At 43.2% G+C, this 18,420-nt stretch overlaps 1 protein-coding gene across 15 annotated transcripts in view; it reads left to right on the forward strand.

Moving 5' to 3' along the window:
• The first annotated feature begins 774 nt into the window (after positions 1-774).
• Positions 775-18,420, forward strand: part of MBNL2 (muscleblind like splicing regulator 2) — a 106,100-nt gene continuing 88,454 nt past the window's right edge. For 8 of the 15 annotated variants that reach the window (XM_021530293.3, XM_021530291.3, XM_021530295.3 and 5 more), the window contains exon 1: positions 775-931. The gene's annotated coding sequence lies outside the window, so the exon portion shown is untranslated. The other 7 variants (XM_085581431.1, XM_085581484.1, XM_031504317.3 and 4 more) reach the window with 7 other exon arrangements.

Here is an 18,420-nt window from a genome sequence, read left to right on the forward strand (position 1 = left end):
GAGCAGGGGTTCGCTGGGATCGTGGGGGCCGGGGGTCGCTGGGGATGCCCGGCCGGAGCGGGCAGCGCTCCGACAGCTCCGCTGCACCGCACCTTTAGCTTCACCTGGCACAGGAGCACAAGCACAGTTTGATGGGCTGGAGGCAAACCGGGAATCACCGCAGCTGCCCGTCTTTTTGGATAGGGAATATTCCATGTTTGTTAGGGGAAGGTGCCAGCCCTCATTCCAGGGACAGCGAGCTCTGGGAGAACGGGGGCAGAGGGGTACCGGGGGCCTGCGCTGGCTGTTGCGGGCGAGGGGAAGAGAGCCCATTTTGCCTGTGAACAACACTTCACAGGAACAGAAACTGCTCACGAATTCGGGTCAAAATGCGGGAAGAATAACCCCTGGGAGCCAAGCCACGCGTTTGTTTCCTGCAGAAAATCGTCCACGGTAACCGGTGACACGCCGTAGCTCCAGCAGTCAAAAGGAAGCCGAACAACACGACGCAAACCCAGGGTTTTGGCGGCTCTGCAGCACAGCCCGCCCGCCGCTGCTCCCGTTGTTTTGCGGAGGAAACGCTCCGGGCCGTCCCGGGCTCCAGGCGAAGCACCGCGGGCCGGCCCGCACCCCGCCGGAGCCCCGGCCCGCACCCCGCCGGAGCCCCGGCCCGTACCCCGCCGGAGCCCCGGCCCCCACGCCGCCGCCGCCGCCGCCCCCTCCCCGGCCCCGGCGGCGGCCGGACGGCGCGGGCCGCGGCGGGCGGGCCCGGCCCCGGGGCGGTGCGAGCGGCGCTCGGCCCCGGCAGGGAGGGGCCGGACCGCCCCTACGCGAGGAGCCGCCGCCGTCGCGGTCGCGGCGGGAGAGGTGACAAGCCGCCGCTGCGCGGAGCCGCCTCCGCCCGGCTGAGAAGCGGGTGTACCCCGCTCCGCGCTCCGCGCTCCGCTCCGAGGTAAGGCAGCCGCCCGCGCCGCCGCCGGCTCTCCCCGCCGCCGCCAGCCCGCCCCCGCTCCGGGCGGCTGCGGGGCCACGGCGCGGGGACAGCCCGCGTCCTCTCGCCGCGGGGCCGGGCCGCGCGGGGACGCGGCGGGACTTCGGCTTGCCCGGCGCCCCGGGGAGGAGTCGCGGCAGCGGTGCCGCCGGCCCCGGGAGAGCCTGGCGGCCGCGGCGGCCCGCGGCGCCTCCCTGCGCGGGGAGCCGCCGTCCCGCCGCACCGGGACCCGCGGTCCCGCCGCTGCCGCCGCCAAGGGCGCGGGAAGGCGCCCCGAGCCCGCGGCGGTTCGGGTGCCGCTGCCCCCGCCGCTCGCCTCCCCTCCGCTTCCCTGGGGAAGCCGCCGCGGCGTGGGACGGGGCGAGAGGCGGCGGGCGCTGCTGCCGGGCCGCCGCGTCTGGTTCAGCGGTGATTTATGGTTTTGTTAACTCAGCATTTGGCACGGCGTGCGAGCGGGGAGAGCGGCGAGCGGGAGTCATAACTTTGTGTTACTTCTGGAAGGGGAAGGGAAAGGGCCCCGTGGGGCCGTGGCCGCCCCAGCAGCTTCCTCCGAGTCCTCCCTCCCCGCTCCATGCCCGCCCGCTTCATCCCTGCGCCCGGGGCTCGCTGCAGCCAGCGGGGAATAGCGCTGGGTAGGTTCGCGGGGGGGACACGACACGGGACTATCACCCGTGAAGGTGAGTGTGACAGAGGGGGGAAAACTGTCAAAAATTTAATGTTTTTCTTACTCCTGGTTTTGTTGGGAAACCCTATATATTTATTCTTTGTAGTACATGTGTATTGGTCTCCATACGCACAGAATATGCACACGTATTTTTTTGAACTATGCGAATATTGCCTATAGGCTTCTGTTTCCAGATGTTTTGTTTTCTGTTTCTTTTGGGCATATTTACATTTCTGCTGGGAGGGAAACAGACAGCAGTAATGTGCCTGAATATGTATTTGAGCAGTAGCAAGGAATAACTTGTGTGCCTTTAATTCAGCTGCAGAAGATATCCATGTGGGATTAATATACTTAAGTGATCGTGTCACACTGACGTATCTTGTTCAGACTTGTAGATTTTTAAAGCAGTGTGGACTTGTAGGTAGTAGCGGAAGTATAATTAATTTTAAACATGTGACTTGGCCTAGTGCTTATGATTTTAATGTGGTATTCGTACCTTGGTAAATATGCATCGATTTAACCATCTGTCCTCTATTTTCCCTTCGTGTGTGCGCGTACCACAATGTGCGAGTGAAAAAGGTACCTGTGGTAAGCTTTAGGGCCAAATACATATTTCAATTCTTCTGGGAAATGCTCTAAAGTTACTCTCAAGGACTAGAGGAAAGCGTCTTTCATACAGTTTCTGAGTGTATTTAAAGTTAAAAAAAACTTGTTCCGGCATCAATTATGTCAGTTTGTAGCTTGTATTTGGCACTGATACTATTTGCATTTGTCGAGTACAGTTGATACTGCTGCTGGAAGGGATGTATTTTTTCCCACTGTGGACAAGGCTCTTTTGTGCAGTGTCAACCTCATGCTTTTAGAGGATGCATGAGCCCCTGGGTAGAGCCAGCCTTGCGTTTTTTCTCTCCAGTGATAAGGTGGTGGTGAGGTGCCAGGTCCAATGTGGCTCACTGGAGATCTGAGCAACAGAACTTCTGCCACAGGCTGGAGCTCCCAGTTGGGGCACTTGCCAGTCTTCAGCGCTTGCCACAGTTGCAGGCATATGCTATGGCTTGTCTGCATGTCAGTGAAAATTGGAATAGCAGTGGGCCACCCTGATGATTTGTACGGTGTGGGGGTCCATCTGTCCGTCTGTGCAAGGTAATCTGCAGGAGGGTGCCCGTTTTCCTGCAGCTGAAGAGATGGGCTGTTTTGTTGTGGTATCCCTGCCGTCACCACAGGAGTGGTACCTATCTGCATTGTGTAGGTGGGTGGATGATATAACGTGGGTCACTTCCACGTATCTTCTCCTCTGAAACTTAATTCCTCTATTATTTATGGCCCTCTCTCTGAAGAAATGGCTTGGGTTTAGTCAACAGCAACCCTGCCAAGATCTCTAATCTTTGGAATTGGTATGTTTGGGATTGTGATGCTGAAATCTTCATCTGAGCATCATTTTCTTAAATTTGGCTTTTATAGAATAACAGTTGTCATAAGACGATTAAAAATAAAGTCTACTTGCTGCTAACACTTGGTGGGTGAAATTTTCATCTCTTGTACTCCAGATGCTCTGCAGTTTCTCTTCTGGTTGCAGTCTCTAGAATTATACTGTGCAGTACTAAATACTTTTTCTCCTAACCTAGGGACTCTTCAACTGTGGTAATACAGACCATAGCAAAAGTAGTACAGGAATCCTGCCACCAGTGGCATGTGACTGCCGTTTGGGGAACCTTCTTAGTTTTGCTTTTCCTTGGGTTAAAAGCTTGGTTACAAGACACTGGAGAAAGTTCTGTTAACTTTTTGTCCTGATTTATGGCAGGGAAAAAGAAAAAGTGTATTAAATTGGTATTTCCATTGCTGCCTGATGGTGTTAGATTTTTTGCATCCTCTGGGTAGCTCTTGGAATCTCAGCAACACTATATGATTATTTCACTCCTTATGCTGCCAAGTAGAATTATATAGCCTAATTTATTTAGATTTGGCATGTTCTCACTGAAAGTCATGCCATGCTAGGTGAATGAACAGTTTTCTTGTTTATATTACATTTACTCCCCACTCCCCTTTTAATAGGCCCTCACAGATCTTACTATAGTTCTACTTGAACATTTCTGATTTTTTTTGGATCTGGCAATAAAAATAGAAGTAAAGAACTATGAATCACATTAAACTTGTTATCAAAGAAGGTATTTTCATGCTGTCAGTTACCAGGGCAGAAATCTCACTTTTCATGGCTCCAGCCAGTCCTACAATCACATTTACTGCTCTTCTATAATTTTTTTTTTCTGACAGTTTATTGTTAGCTCTCTGTGGCTGAAGTACTCAGGACAGATGTGAACACACTGCCTTCATCTTTGAAGAATTACAAAGTCACTTAATTGGCTTCCAGATCACACTGTATCTTTCTTCATAGCCTTCTATCATAATTCAGACACTTCCATTCTACTTATTATTCCTTTCCAGATGTCTTTTAACAGTCGAATCTTTGCTGGATCACTTTTCCCCTGATGAATTATTATTTATTTTCTCAGAGGCACCTAAGAAATAAAATGACTGATGGATTATTCTTTTCCCCTCCCATTACCTTTCTTCAATATTCTCCCACGTTCATTTGCAAGTAGAGCTACTTAGAAAGTGTTCATTAAAATGTCAGTGAAATGAAAGTCAAGGCAGAGTATTAATAAAAAATGCTTTTCAGTTTCAAGTCACTCATTTCTCATGAATAAACCTCCAAAAACAAAAACAATCTCCTTCTTTTCTACTGCTGATACTTTATTTCCCTGTGCATTTTGCTGTCTTGATCATTGTGGCTGGATTATTTGTGGTACCTGCATTTGGCACAACTGATTGGCTTTGGGCTTAGAGAAACACAGTATCAAAATACTCAACTAGCTTTGGAATAAAAATATATGGCTCAGTCAACTATAGGTATGAAGAAATAGTAGACCTCCTCAAAAATCTGAAAGTGCTGAAGAACTCAGCATTTTATCTTGCCTTGCAGCTGCATACCACCATGTTGTGCTCACGTTGGGTCACTGATGGCAGTGATGACTGTCAGGGGCTGTTCCTCTGCAGAGCCCAAGGTAGCCCTGCTGCTGCCCAGTACCGGGGCCTCAGGGAGCTGTAAGATAGTGGGTAGGTGTTTGAGCACTGTGAGGATGCAGCCTGGAAGATGAGAGGATGATGGTATCACGCTGTGTTCCTAGGGAAAGGCATAACACGTTCTGGAGTAATCGGATTTCCTAGATGGGAATGCTTCATGAGCGGCCCATGGGGTCGCAGATGACTCTTTGCCTAGATAGAGCTGAGACAGCCATGCTGTTATTGAGTAGTGTTTCAGTATGAAAGTATAATGTCAGTGTAAAGTCCAGAAATACTTCTGACCTATGACCAGCTGGGATCATGTATCTTAAAGCAACAAACCTAGGGTCTGTCTGTTGCTGCAAACCCTTGACCGGGCTTTCCTCTGATCTCCACTGAATTCCGGGTTTAGGTTTAACTTCAGCTATTCCTCCTTGCTTGGATGGTGCTGCAGTTGTTTGTGCTGAATGTTAAATAGGTCTGTTGTGTTTTCACATTGGCAGAATTTGAGACTGTTGCTGGCTAATTCACCTGGTGGTTTGACACTGATGTTAAAACGTAGTATATAGGAAATTGAGCTTTGTAGGTCTCTACAGGGGAAGGAAGAGGTGATGTGGAAGCACCTTTTTATTGCTGCCTTTTCTCCATTGCTGCTAGTTTATCCAGGAGGGATGCAAACTATATTTCTGTGGGCCCTTTTGAGGTATCCCCCCTAGTGAGAGACAAATATTTCATGCCTCATGGTATCAAAAAGGAGGTCTGTGAGGTTGAGTTTATATCATGCCATGCCTCCTGTGAAAAGAGGTAGCTTGAAGTATGGGAAGATCCATGTCCTTGCTGTAGTTTGATGTCCCTGGTCTGTACCATTAGGCTTACTGAAGTGAGCCAATAATCGGTCTTGTTGCTTATCTTTTCCAGGAATGGGAGATTTGGCACTAACCAGTGGTTGCTCAGGACAGTATGTCCACAATGAACTCATTTCCTCAGCAGTGGTAGGACTGTTACATTTTCAAGGAGGAAGAAGACTTCCAAGTATTTTGTTAATGATTTCAGACTGGAAGTAGCATGGTTGAATTCACAGGTCTCAGAGGAAAAAGAGACACCCTGTTTCAAGATTAGATGATGTGGTTGGCTTGAGCTGTGTAAACTGTGTTGGTGGATATGGGCGAGGCATGATTTTTTTTTCCTGAAAAGGCTTTCCAAGTGTGCACAAGGTTTTCATGAAGGGGAGTATTTCCCTGCTGTGCTGTTTGTCTGTGTGGATGTCATAGGCCTTGATTATGGAAAGCCTTAGCATAGGCTTTGATGCATTAGTTATTTCAGCATTTATTGGCCATTTCTTCATTTGAGATTTTCTATCCTTTGCCTGTGGTGAGATACTGATAGATAACATCAAAGAGTTTTTTGGGTATACTACTGGAGCAGTGTTTGTCAGGAGTTGACTGTGGCTTTGGTCATTGCTCATGTATGGGTCCCTGAGCCCTCAGATCCTTGCCCTGATGGTGTTGATGAGATCTGTGAGATTTTGGAGTTTCTCAGTCCTTATTCTGCTTAGGCTTTCTCTGGCTTCTGGGAAGCTGGCCATGCTTTCACTTCCTTGAATGAGGCAATGCTCTTTCCATAACTGCAGTAGTGTTGCTATATCCATAATGCTCAACTTCTCTGTCAAGTGTTAGGTCAAAAATATGATCAGCTTTGCAGGTTGGTCCAGGTGTGATCTGTAAAAGTGCCAAGAGGATTATGTGGAACTGGCTTTTCTTAAAAAACACAAGGTGCTAAGGATTGGGGATTTTATCATGGTCAACCTTGTGTCAAAATATCTGCTGAAAGTCTCGAGCTTTGTAATTCTGGGACGTTCTGCTACCTTCCATTGCAAGATATTAATGTTGACCTTCCTAAAGCTGTTTCTTGATGGTAATCTATGAGTGAATAAATTTTAGCTTTGGCTTTTAAGGTTAATGAAATCTAATAAAGATGCTTTAATATAAGCACCTTGGATTTCGTATTTGCAGAACAGGTGAACAAAGTGCTTCTTGGTGTCTGCTTGTCTTGGATGCTGTATTGTGAGGAGCGGGGAAAAAAGACATGGGATTTATATCTCATTTAGAGAGAGCTTTGGGTGATGCAATGTATATCATGTATTTCACTCTCAGGGTTGTGTATTGCCTGTTGGCAGTTAGAGGTAGGTCTTACATTACTCAAGTCATTCACTTAATTTCATAATGCTTTGTGCTTTTTGCTTCCTGTTCATAGTGGAGTGTATTTCTTCTGCTACTTGTAGCTACCAGAAAGTATCTGATTTCTCTGGTTCTTTCCCTCTAATTCCTTGGAAAACCTAGTCCAGTTTATACCATGGCAGATGAAGTGTGCCATGTCATTTGGATTGCTGGATCCCAAAAGAGAGGTGTGTGATTTGTCTTGGAGGGACAAGCTGTTGAAATCTGGGAATGCTTAGACCTGGATGTGCCTCCTATGGGAGCCGTGGTGAGTGTGGACAGGAAGGATGAGGGCAGGGTAATGTTAAGATTAAGGCACATTCCATCAGATGATGGTGTTGGTGGTTTCAGACAGTAATTTTTTATTTTAAAATAACCTGTCCTTGCTGTTGTGAGTCAGAGGAAGGGGGAAGAAAAATCTGTCCACTTCCTGAGCTGTAAAGGGGCCACTTGACTAATGGTGTGGCAATAACTGGAGGCCAGAGCTGGGTGGATCTCAATACTCCTCCCTCACAAAGCAGCAGAAGAGTTTGGTCATCTGAACTCTGGTGATGGCCCTGGGGCTGCCAGGAGGATTACTACAGCACTGTTCTTGCTTTCTGGAAAGCTTACACCATTCTTCTTCACAAATTTCAAAGGCGTCTGAAGTATTTTTTCTTACGTGGTACAAGTAGTTCCTAAACCTCTAGAGCTGGTCCCCACTGCTGCTGAGTCTCGATGGAGTCTGCTCCTGGAAACAAACTGGGATGGGGGAAAATGTCATTAGTGCAGAACTGTGTAGAAAGCATTTAGGATTGAGATAATGAATTTTCTAAACAGGAGGAATAATTGAAACTGCTGTAGTTCCACTTTACTTACTCCAGCAAGATTTTGTCAGCAGGTTCTTATTTTTTTGTTGATTTCCGATTTGATTTCTAATGGACTGAAAAAGGGACCAGAATGAATGGATATCCATAAAGGTTAGATTTTTTTGATTTGACCTCCCCCCCCCCTTTTTTTTTTTTTAAATAGCTGCTAATACTTTTGAAGTTACATTGTCTCAAAAAGAAATCTTTGGAGATGACCACAACTGGAAACACCTGGACACAATTTGGGGGTTTTTAAAGGGCCCATAAAGAACTCCTATAGAAAATTAGCACTGGTAACTTAATTTTTTATTGTTAGGTAGCTTGATTTTAGATACCTTTGTAAAATAGAAGTACATTAAATATGCAAAATATCTGAGAGTACTGAAATAGAAAGAACTGAAATTCTGTGGACATTTCTGTACAGGATGCAGAGTGTTTAACATATCCCTTCTGTCAGCAGTACAAAGAGAAATCAAAAGAAGCAAATGCAAAACATCTGAGTAGTAGTTACTTGTATATGCAGCCAGTAGTAGAGGGAAGAGAAAAGCAGAAGTCTTTCTAGTTCATCCAGCATTAATTAAGCACATGGTCGTAGCTTTTGTCAAGGCAGTACTTCTAGCTCAGATGAAGTTCCATTGCCATGTCTCATTCCAGTGAAAAGTTACTTTTATGAGTAGGGGTCTAGGTTGGGGGAGCTGGGCATATTTGCTTGGATGAAAAAGGTCCAGTAGCTGTTACAGCTATTGGAGCATGATTATGAAAATAGTAGGACCAAACTGTACTTAGTAGTGCCAGGTGACACCAAGGGAGAGTGACAACCAATTGTTTCTTTAGAGAGTCAGATTGGATGTTGGAAAAATCTTGTTACTAGGAGAGCAGTGCAGCACACCAGCAGGTCGTCCAGAGGAGCAAGTAGATGTCAGGAGTCATCAAGGCAAAGCCATGCCGACCCAGTCTGCTCTTGATGATAGTTTTCTTTTGAGGCAGAAGCTGGACTAGGTAAGAAAGCCCCTTCAGTTTCTTACAATCAAAGTTTCTAGGAGAATGCCCCCCCCACCTTTCTTCTCAAATGAAGAATTTTTTAGACAGCTTTGGACTGAGGCGACCAGCTACTGTGGGATGCTTGGTGGTAGATTCAGTGTACTATACTTAGATTAGTATTGTTCATCTAAGTATTTATGACCTGAGGACCAGCAAAATATTTTTGTCAACAGGTTTCTTTTGTTCTTACCTGTCCCTGAAGGAAGGGACAGACAGAACTCTTTGATGGTTAATACAATCCTGCCCAAACAGGCAAACCTCTCCTTCTGGGTCTGCTGAAGATAGCTTTGGGGGATGTGGTGGCATTACAGTTGTGAAAAGGGCAGGTGGTCTGCAGTGAAATTTAGCTTAAAATCTTAAGTTTATAAGACTACACACCCCACAGCAAAACACCTGTGCAATATTCATCTTACACTTTTTCCCTGCATTCCCCTTTCCTTAGTAGGACTACCTTTAAGTAAGCCAAAGGTAGCAGACGGGATATCTTCTAATCTTATTGTGGCTCTACTATTATGTCTTAATGGTTGTATTTTATCCTCATTAGAACTGATATGAGGGGGAACAGCCAAATGAATGGTTTTGTCAATTTATAACACTTTTTTTTTGAGAGAGAGAGAGTTGGAGAAAAATACAGAATAGGTGAAGTAGCTGCTAGAAAGCTGGATGCTATCCCTTTATAAACTTTTCCCTATGAAAAAAATTCCCATTCCATCTTTGGGTCTCTGGTGAATGAAGTCCTGTATACGTTTTGATTTTTGAGGCTTTTTTTTCTGTAATTTGCTTCACTTTTCTGGTGGTGGGATTAAATATTGACATGTGCTACTTGAAACATACTGTTTTCAGAGGTCATGCTGTTGGATGCCATTTTATCCCACACAGTGCTTCTGCTAGAGGACCTTGTTTCTTGCCTTGCATTACTCATACTTGCTTGCTTATTTTTTTCTATGTGAAAACAATTCTTGTTTCTCTTTGTGTTAACAACTACTTATTTTTTGGTTTCTGTTACATGACATTTGGGAAAACTGAACATTCATGTTCATGTATATAGTATTTTGTGGCAGAGCAATTAGGCAAAGATCCACATGTAATGTTTAAAAGCATTATACAACAAAGTGTTCCTGACACTTCACAGTAATCAGAAAACAAGCTGAAACAAAGCAACCTCTTTTGAGGTGCAAATGGAAATTTGGTGCAAAACTCATGACTGAATGCATCTAAGTCTCATGTTTAAAGAAAAGCTTGCCTAAGTGAACACAAACTCATAGACTTCACAAAACAGAGCTGCCTGTTAACCAAAAGACTAGTTGCAGTTGCTTGCCAACAGTTCACTTGGCATAGCTTTCTCCTACCTGTCATCCATACTTCACAGAAAGAAATAAAACCCTGCACTTACATACTCCAGGCCCTCTCTTCTTGCCAAAGTAATGCTTTTTTAATTATATGGAGTCCTCTGCTCTTACATGTGTGGGTTATTAATTGCTGTAAAAGGGTGAGGGATTGAAAGCTGCTCTTACTGATTTAAAACAAAACAAAACAAAAATTATCCAATTGGCTTTCATTTTCTGTGAAGTTTCCTGGATCCTATTTTCTCTGCTTACAGTGGAGATTGCTTGCTGGTTTTGCTGCATGCCCCTGAGCATCTATCCTACAGACTCAGTCTGTTAAGAGGCAGCTTGTAGGGAAATGGGAGGCAGCATCACCTCTTAAATTAGGTTGTTTTACACCTGTATTGCAGTAGTGTACAAAAACAATAGCATAATTTTAATGAATTAGAAAGGGCAAGTTGAATTATTTTTCTGCTAATTGAAGATGGGAAAATTCAAAATGTAGCTTAGTTTCAGTGGCATTTTTTTCTCTTTGGGTTTATAATGGATTAATAAAATAGAGCTTTTGATTGAAAGGATAATTAGAGAGTTCTCATTACATCACTCATTGAAAGATGTATTATTTGGAGCCATTGCTTGAATTTTATGCAGGATTTCAAATACATTTGAGGCTGATAACTGAATCTTAATAGATTTTAGAAATAATGGTCTTGCATGCAGAAAACTTACCTGGAATACATGTCTCCTATAGTTACGTGAAGTACTAATTTTAGTAATTTACGAGCTTTTTGGAGGACAACTCTTGCTTCTTTATCTTCCCAATATGTTGGAAATCCCCAAGATAAGTGGCAGAAGTTTAGTATATGCATCCTTCACTACATTCCTTGAAACACAAGAGGGTTTTCCTATGCCTATGTGACTTTGTGGCTGTGGTTAGTACTTTTTATGAAAAGGTGATTTATCAAATGGTTTCCTCCTGTTGTGGGTTTGAATAGGAACTACTCCAAATTTGAGGCCAGAACAATGGGTATGGAGGAAATTAGTCATGGAGGGGTCTGAGGAGGAAGGAGCAAGTTTTTATCACTGATGGAAGAACTTCCCAGTACATGGGGGTCTCACTAAAGATGATTTATGAATCAGTGGGTAGTGCTGGATTACGCTTTAGCATTGTTTCCAATTGAGTATTAAAAACCTAAATGTACAACACCCACTTTCTTCTTAATTTGACACATTTGGGAAGTTTTCTTCCTAACCACATAGATTTGCAATACATTTTTATGAAGGCTTAAGCATTTGGTATTTATTTCGGCTGAAGTCGAAGGCTCAGGAGGCTTCCATCAGGTAAGTCCCTGGCCGTGGCGTGTATTTTACAAACTAGGGGGACATGAAGTCAGATCGCAGAGAGAGATTTCCCCTGCATTTATGATATATGTTTCTGGCTTAAATAGTGCTTGTACTTTTACACTGTGATTCCTTGTGATTCATAAAACATATTCTTGATAGAGTTCAGCAGCTGATGATAAAGGGTTTTTGCTTTGTATATAACCATTTTACATTCTGCTGGATGATTTGGGAAGATCTGTTCTGATAGGAATATTTCTGAGGAAATGGTTGCATTTTTGGATGGGTACAAGTATCTAAATATATGGCATCTAAAATGGCACTAGACAATTTTATATCTGGGACATGTGTGTGGGACTGGCAAATATAAGACATACCAGTAACCCAGTGCTTCCAGCAATGGCTACTAAAGGCCAACAGAAATTCCCTAGGGCATCTAGAAGAAACTATATATCTGGGTTTGGATGATTAAAATTGCAATTTTAATGTTTTAATACTTCTGTAATTTGGTATTTCAGATGAAAATGGCTTTTTATTCAGCTGTCATGAAGAAAAACAGTATCACTTTCCTGAAAAAACTTTTGCATAAGTCAGTGTTCTAAGAGTAAGGCAATGTAGGTGGTTTGCCAATTTATTTTACTGAGCTTATTATTTTGCCAGTTTATAGTATCCGCCTTATAGAGTCAGCAACATAATAGTTCTTTTACCAACCTTCCCTCTCCCCATATATGTCCCCCTCCAAAACGAAAAAGAAAATCAAGAGGAGAATCCCAGTTCAACTCTTCTTAGGTTAATTTGGTGTCCATCAGTTGTTCAGAGGAGGAAAGCACGAGTGAGTGCAAAGATTCAGACAGAGGGAAAAAAAAAAAAAAAGCCTGGAACATGTTCAGCATAGCTTAGAGAACAAGCTTATGTAGCTTATATAGCAACATAGCTGGAACATGCTTATGGCAAGCTGAGGATTTACACCAAAGCTGTAACTGTACATTGTCAAAATACATGTGTCCTTTAGCTCTATGCTAATGTCTTCAGTTATTTGAACTGAATGTGAAAATCTAAAGTGCTGTCCAGTGTATGTAACTGAAATATCTAAATATTTATGTTCATAATAAGGCTTCTTCTGTAGTAAGATTTCATCTCCTACATGTTTAATGAAGGACATGATAAAAGAAGCCTAAGGATGACCATCTCAGGTAACCAATACAGAAACACAGATGCTTTTAGGATATGATGGAATCTCTTAAAATAGCTACTTTGGGATAGGATGAATCACAGCCCACAAATGCCTATTTCTCTTCAGTGACTATAAAGAGAGAGGGGGAGTAGAGTGACTCAGTGAAATGTGGTTGTTTATATTTGGTCAAATGTATTTCAAGCTAAGTGCATAAGGCTACAATCCTGAGGCAGCTCAGCTCTCCATGGCACCTGGTGTATGTGTCTCAAACATTCAGCTACAAAAGCCTGGTTGGAGTGAACTGCAGTTCTTTGGCTGATGCCTTCATCACCCTTCCCAACTGGAACCACCCTCTAAAGGAATTGTGCACGTGTACTTAGTTTTCATCCTGATGGGAAATTGGTGTCATCTTAAAATAAAGTCAGGATGCAGACTGGATGTGTGCCTGAACCCATGTGTTTGGATCTCACAATTTAGACATGGCTTAAACTCCTTGTGCAAGCAGCGGAAGGAGAGAGAGCATTTGGAAAGCCTCCAGGAGCCACCTTAATTTTGGTAAGATTGATTCCTGACATGTAACTTGAACATGTTCTTGCTTCTGTGGAGTGTTTCCATTTTATATTTCTCTCAGCATATATATGATATGAAAATAGAATAGTCTGTTTTCCTTTCTGTGCACAATCTCCAGTTTTACTGGGTTAGGGAGATGTTGGGATGTCTGGGAGGTAGGAAGTTAAAACAGTTGAAAAGCCAGACTTAAATGTTATTGTGATGAGCCTGTTTTTAAAACAAAGATTAGACCTGTCCTTTCAGAACCTGTTCCCAGTTAGTAACTTGGAATTTTTATATTGCTCTTTACATTTTTAGCTTAATAACGATTTCCACCATCCCTTTACCCCAGTATGGAGATTGAGGTATTTTACAAAAGCTGGCATCAGTGATATTATGCATGAGTGTCTAGTTTTAAAATCTTGGCAGCTGCTTTGACTTTTCTTTATGTTGTCATTCAGACCATAGCTACCAAAGCTGAATTTTGCTCATAGTAACAGTTGTGGGAAGTTACTAAGGGAAGAGTCTATTACTGACACAGGAAATAGTTTTGCAGTCCTTTTTGTCATTGCCAAACTTGCCAAAATGTCATTGTTGCCATAGGTCATCTAGGCACAGCTCAAAATCATCAATCTGCTGCAACTGAATATCACATAAATTGCTTGGTGACTTCGGTGCTAGTGTTACATATGTTCCACTCCTCTTGCAAAACTCCCTTTAAATTGAAAGTTTTGTTGTTTCTGGAATTAGACCTAATTGCTGTGATTCAAGAGTAAGGAAGAAAAAATAACTGTGTGGGTTTCTGCATTTTTCATTTCTCCTCCTCTTTATTTCTTCCAAAATAGTTCACTTTTCTCCAAAAGTTGTATCAAGACCATTCAGAAAATTGTGTGTAATAGTCACTGATAGAAGCATTTTTTCCCTTGATTCATTAATTACAGAAGCATATCAGGCAGAGCAGATGGCATTTTTTGAGTTGGAAATTTACCTTTGTTGTTCTTTGTTGAGTTTGACATGTGAATTTCTCAGTTTCTCTAAGATGATACTGTTTTGCAATTAAATATATAATATGGTTGTATAAATCAGACTGAAAATTGAAATTCTGGCCTTTTTCTTGTAACTGATGTGAAAAATGAATGGGTACATGGGCACATCTCCATTTGAGAACTATTCACTCCTCAATGTACAGAACAATTATTTAATTTTTTATTTTTTTTTTTTTTGCAGTCCATGAAGTCATGCCTTACAATGGTACTACTCAGGTGCTATTTTTGAAAAAGAGCATGTATTTTCTCTTGAGTTTTTTGGTGGGTCTTAGCTAAAGTATTCACAAATGGGATGTGATATATTTTCAGCACACCTCATTTGAGTTGAGGGTCTTCTGATCCTTTGTCATGGGAGAATCTATAATATAATAACCCACACGAGGGAGGATCTGGGTGAGTGTTTGGCTGCTAGTTTTGTGTTTGTGGTTCAGTAGTCCTAGGAGTGCTGTCTGGAAGCACCCCAGCCCTGTTTGCCTGCAGTTAAAGCTCTGCGGTGGCTGAAGACCAGCTTGTGCACTGTGAAGCAGTGGCACTTGGAATTGGGTCGTGCAGGCAGTGCTGAGCCCGCGCCTTTTCAGGGCTTCTGTTAGTGACTTGCCTTGGGTTTGTGGCGGGGAAGGGTTGAGGGAACTTGCAAGCTGGAGCGAGCTAATGGGCCGCAGAACCTCTGGGTGGGTGCTGCGGTATGAGCGCCCATGGGTGCGTGGAGAGGGCGGCCGGCTCCCGCTGACTGCTGCTGCCTGTGCTGATTACTGCCCTTGTCTGGCAGGGGCACCATGTTCCTCTGTCTGTAACCTGCTCGACTAGACCAGCCAGACTCTGGCTCTTGCATCTATTCCTCCCTTTCCCTCTCCTCACTGTCTCCCTCTTCTGCCCAGCCTCTCGGTGTGTTTTGGCCCACCTGACCTTTCTGGCAGTCCCCTCTGCAGTGCGCTCTGAAGGGCTTGTCTCATGCAGGTCCCTGGGTCATGAGAGCAGCAGGCAAGGTTGTCTTCCTGCTGTCAGCTCCAATGTCTGGTCTCTGGCAGATGGGAGCAGCAGTTACAGGGGAAATCCTGCTAATCTCCTGTAACTTGAGCCCATTACATGCTCAGTCGCACTGTGGGGCTGGTGCCTTTCCAGCCACGTATGGATGGATGGCTGAAGGAATCAGACGCTTACTGCTGAACACTTTCTGAGATATGCACTGTAGGCATCAGAAACAAAAATTAAAAAGATGCTGTGAGTCAGCTGAATATTAGCAGGCTTTAAAGCTTTGTCAAATAGGAAAATATTTTAATGTGCATAGCAAAACATATAAAAAACCTTGATATATTAAAAAACCACCCTTAAAAACAACATCAAAAAAACAAGGGATCAGCACTTTGCCAAATTTCAAGGCTGCCCAAACCATGGGCAGAGGAGGCAGAGTTCCCCAGTGAGTTACAAGGATGGCTGAGCAATATGTTTTTGTCTAGGTTATCTCAGAAATAGGCAAACTGTGTTTTGGCAGAAAGGTCTATAAATCCTACAGCAGATGTCCAGCATGGAAAATTTTTAACAAGGGCAGCTCAAGTTTGGCAGAGTCAAAAGAATGTGGAAAATCCTGATGAGATGTGCCAAGCCATCTTAATAATGGGTGGAGTTACCACCCTTGTCCTCAGGGTCTCTTGAACCCACCAGGATCAACAATTTGGGTTTTTTAAGGAGGGTTGTTATGGTGGTGTTCTTTTTTTTTTTTTTTTTTTTTTTATATAGGGCAGAATATAGAAGAATGGAGGGGGTGATTGAACAGAAAGTAAGGGCTGGCTGGCAGGAGCCTTCTTGGCAGGAACACTTTTCAGCCATGCCTGGAATGGGAGGGTTTTCACAAATTGTGTGGGACATGGTGGAGCCCAAAGGAGAGTTGCTGCTTGCTGGATAGAGGAATAATGGATTTTTGGGAAGCTGTGTTTATAATATGCAAAATAGTCCACAGGAAACAATGGGGCCTTGGGACAGAGCTGCCAGTGAATGAGAGCTTTGTTTTCCTCTTGTCTATTCATATTTCTAAACTTTTAATGGCATTTTAAACACATTTTACACATTTTTTGTGTAGTGGCTTGAATTGCCTAAACTGCTGCCTAAAGTACTGTTGCACTGCAATCTTTATCCCTTTTTGGATAAAAATTGGCTTTCAGCTTAAGCTCCTTTTTGTATTTTTCTTAATTGCAGCTCTTGTTTAACAATCCTTGGCTGCTTTGTTTTTATGTTTTAAAACTTTAGAAAATTTTATAGCAAAACTAGTTGACAGCAGACCTTGTGTACCAAGCATGTCATGCTGCCCACAGCTTGACTTGAAAATGGTATTGCAGTCCTTTGCCAGAACAGTGACACAAATGAACATCAGTTGCAAGCTAATTGCATGGAGTTTAGATGCTGCTGATGGGATTGGTCTGCCATGGATATGCATTAAAACACCATCATGTAGATTGTGTTTTCATTGAGAAGCATCCCATACCTGCAGTCCCTAACAACTGGTCTGAAATAATCAAAAAGATGTTATGGTTGTATTGCTGTTAAATGCAGACACTGCACATAAGATTATGCAGCATTAAAATGAGAATATTACTGCCTGAATTGGAGTGTGTTTTGGCTGCATGTTAAATTAAGACAGATGGTTTGATTCATTATGGTTCATGTCTCACCTTTACAAACAAAACAGCACCACTGCAGTTTTGCAGTTTCAGAAATGTTGTTTGTGCATGCATTTACGATTAGCAAAAGCTTTGAAAATCCTTGTGCAAGAAATGCTGAAGCTGCTGTTGCAGTAGAGGGAGAGGGAGTTGTTTGTATTTGCTGTGTATGTTATTTCATGGAGCTATCTCTTTGCCTCACCAGTAAAACTCCTTTCCTGTGCGAGGGAAATTCCTGGTTCATTGGTATGGATGCATTGTTTTTACACATTAGAAGTGCTGTGTTGCCGTGCCAATCATCCTGTTAGGATCAGTTTAAGAGCAGTAGGGCTGACGAAGCTGGGTGTGATTGGCTGCCATATGCTGGGAGGGCTCTGTGAGAAGGAAGGGCTGCAGTCTTTCAGCAGCGGAGTTTAGGCTGTGTCTGCTTCATCATCTGAGAAAAATCCCCAGAAAAGTCACAAGGCTTTCTGAGAAAAAAAAAAAAATCCAAAACATTACCGGCTGCTCATCGTTTCATGTGAGAATTAGTTACCATGATGCGATGGGGAAGATGTGGCTGTTTGTTTATATCAGATGTTCCTGTTCACGTTGGGAAGGTGTCGAATAGACAGGGCTAAACAAGGTAGGAGGATCGTTGTCTTTTATCGAATGTTTCAAGAGTTTGCTGCAGTATACTGCATACTGTATGTGTTGCTTGGGGGAGTCGGGGAAACACTGTTTCTCCCGTGATTGGATTCTATTTGGGTGGAATAGGTGGATTTTATGGTAACTTGTTTTCAAAGGGTATTGATTTCCAGTGTAAATAGCTCTCTTCAGAAATAGAACATGAGTATACACATATTAAAACAAGTAAAAAAAGAAATAGGTCAGTGTGCTTCAGAAGTGCTGCTACCTTAATTGGATTTTTAGCTGGGCTGTTGTCTGGAAGTGCAGCCTAGCTTTAAGAAGGAGAAGGAGTCAACCTGGAAATCTGTGAAGTTTATAGCAGCTATATTTGAAGATTTAGGTGAATTAGACTGGCTGATCTAAATAATTCCCTATCGGAAGTTTTAACTAAAGCCAAGACTGCCTGTTTTAGATTTGTAGAGGTATACAACAAGATTACAGTATTTTACCCTGTTATGAAAGTATGGGGGTTTTTTTGACTGTGCTGTGATTCCTTTGCTCTTCAATGAAAGCCAGGGGAATTTTTCATATTGTAGTTTGGCTTATTGTAGTTTCTTGTAGAAAATTGCCCTTTCCAGGTCTTTGTCTAGGCAGCAAAACAGAACCTGTACATGAAAGCAAGGTTAATAATATGTGCTGCAATTATCTGATCTTTATACATTTTTAATGAGAGAACACACAGCTAGCAGAATAATTTAATGAGCAGGCTGGCTTTTAGAGCAATGATTTCACTGTGCTAAGGCACATCAACTTTCTTCTAGAGGAGGAGCCTCAGTAAAAAATGGAGAAGATTTATGTTAAATGCTTTAGAGAGAGCAGAAATCTGTAAAATTCTGGAAGAACAGAGTAGTTTTTAGTTGTTA

Source organism: Lonchura striata, chromosome 1, assembly GCF_050655825.1.
Source record: "Lonchura striata isolate lonStrDom1 chromosome 1, ASM5065582v1, whole genome shotgun sequence".
NCBI classification, from domain to species: Eukaryota; Metazoa; Chordata; class Aves; order Passeriformes; family Estrildidae; genus Lonchura; species Lonchura striata.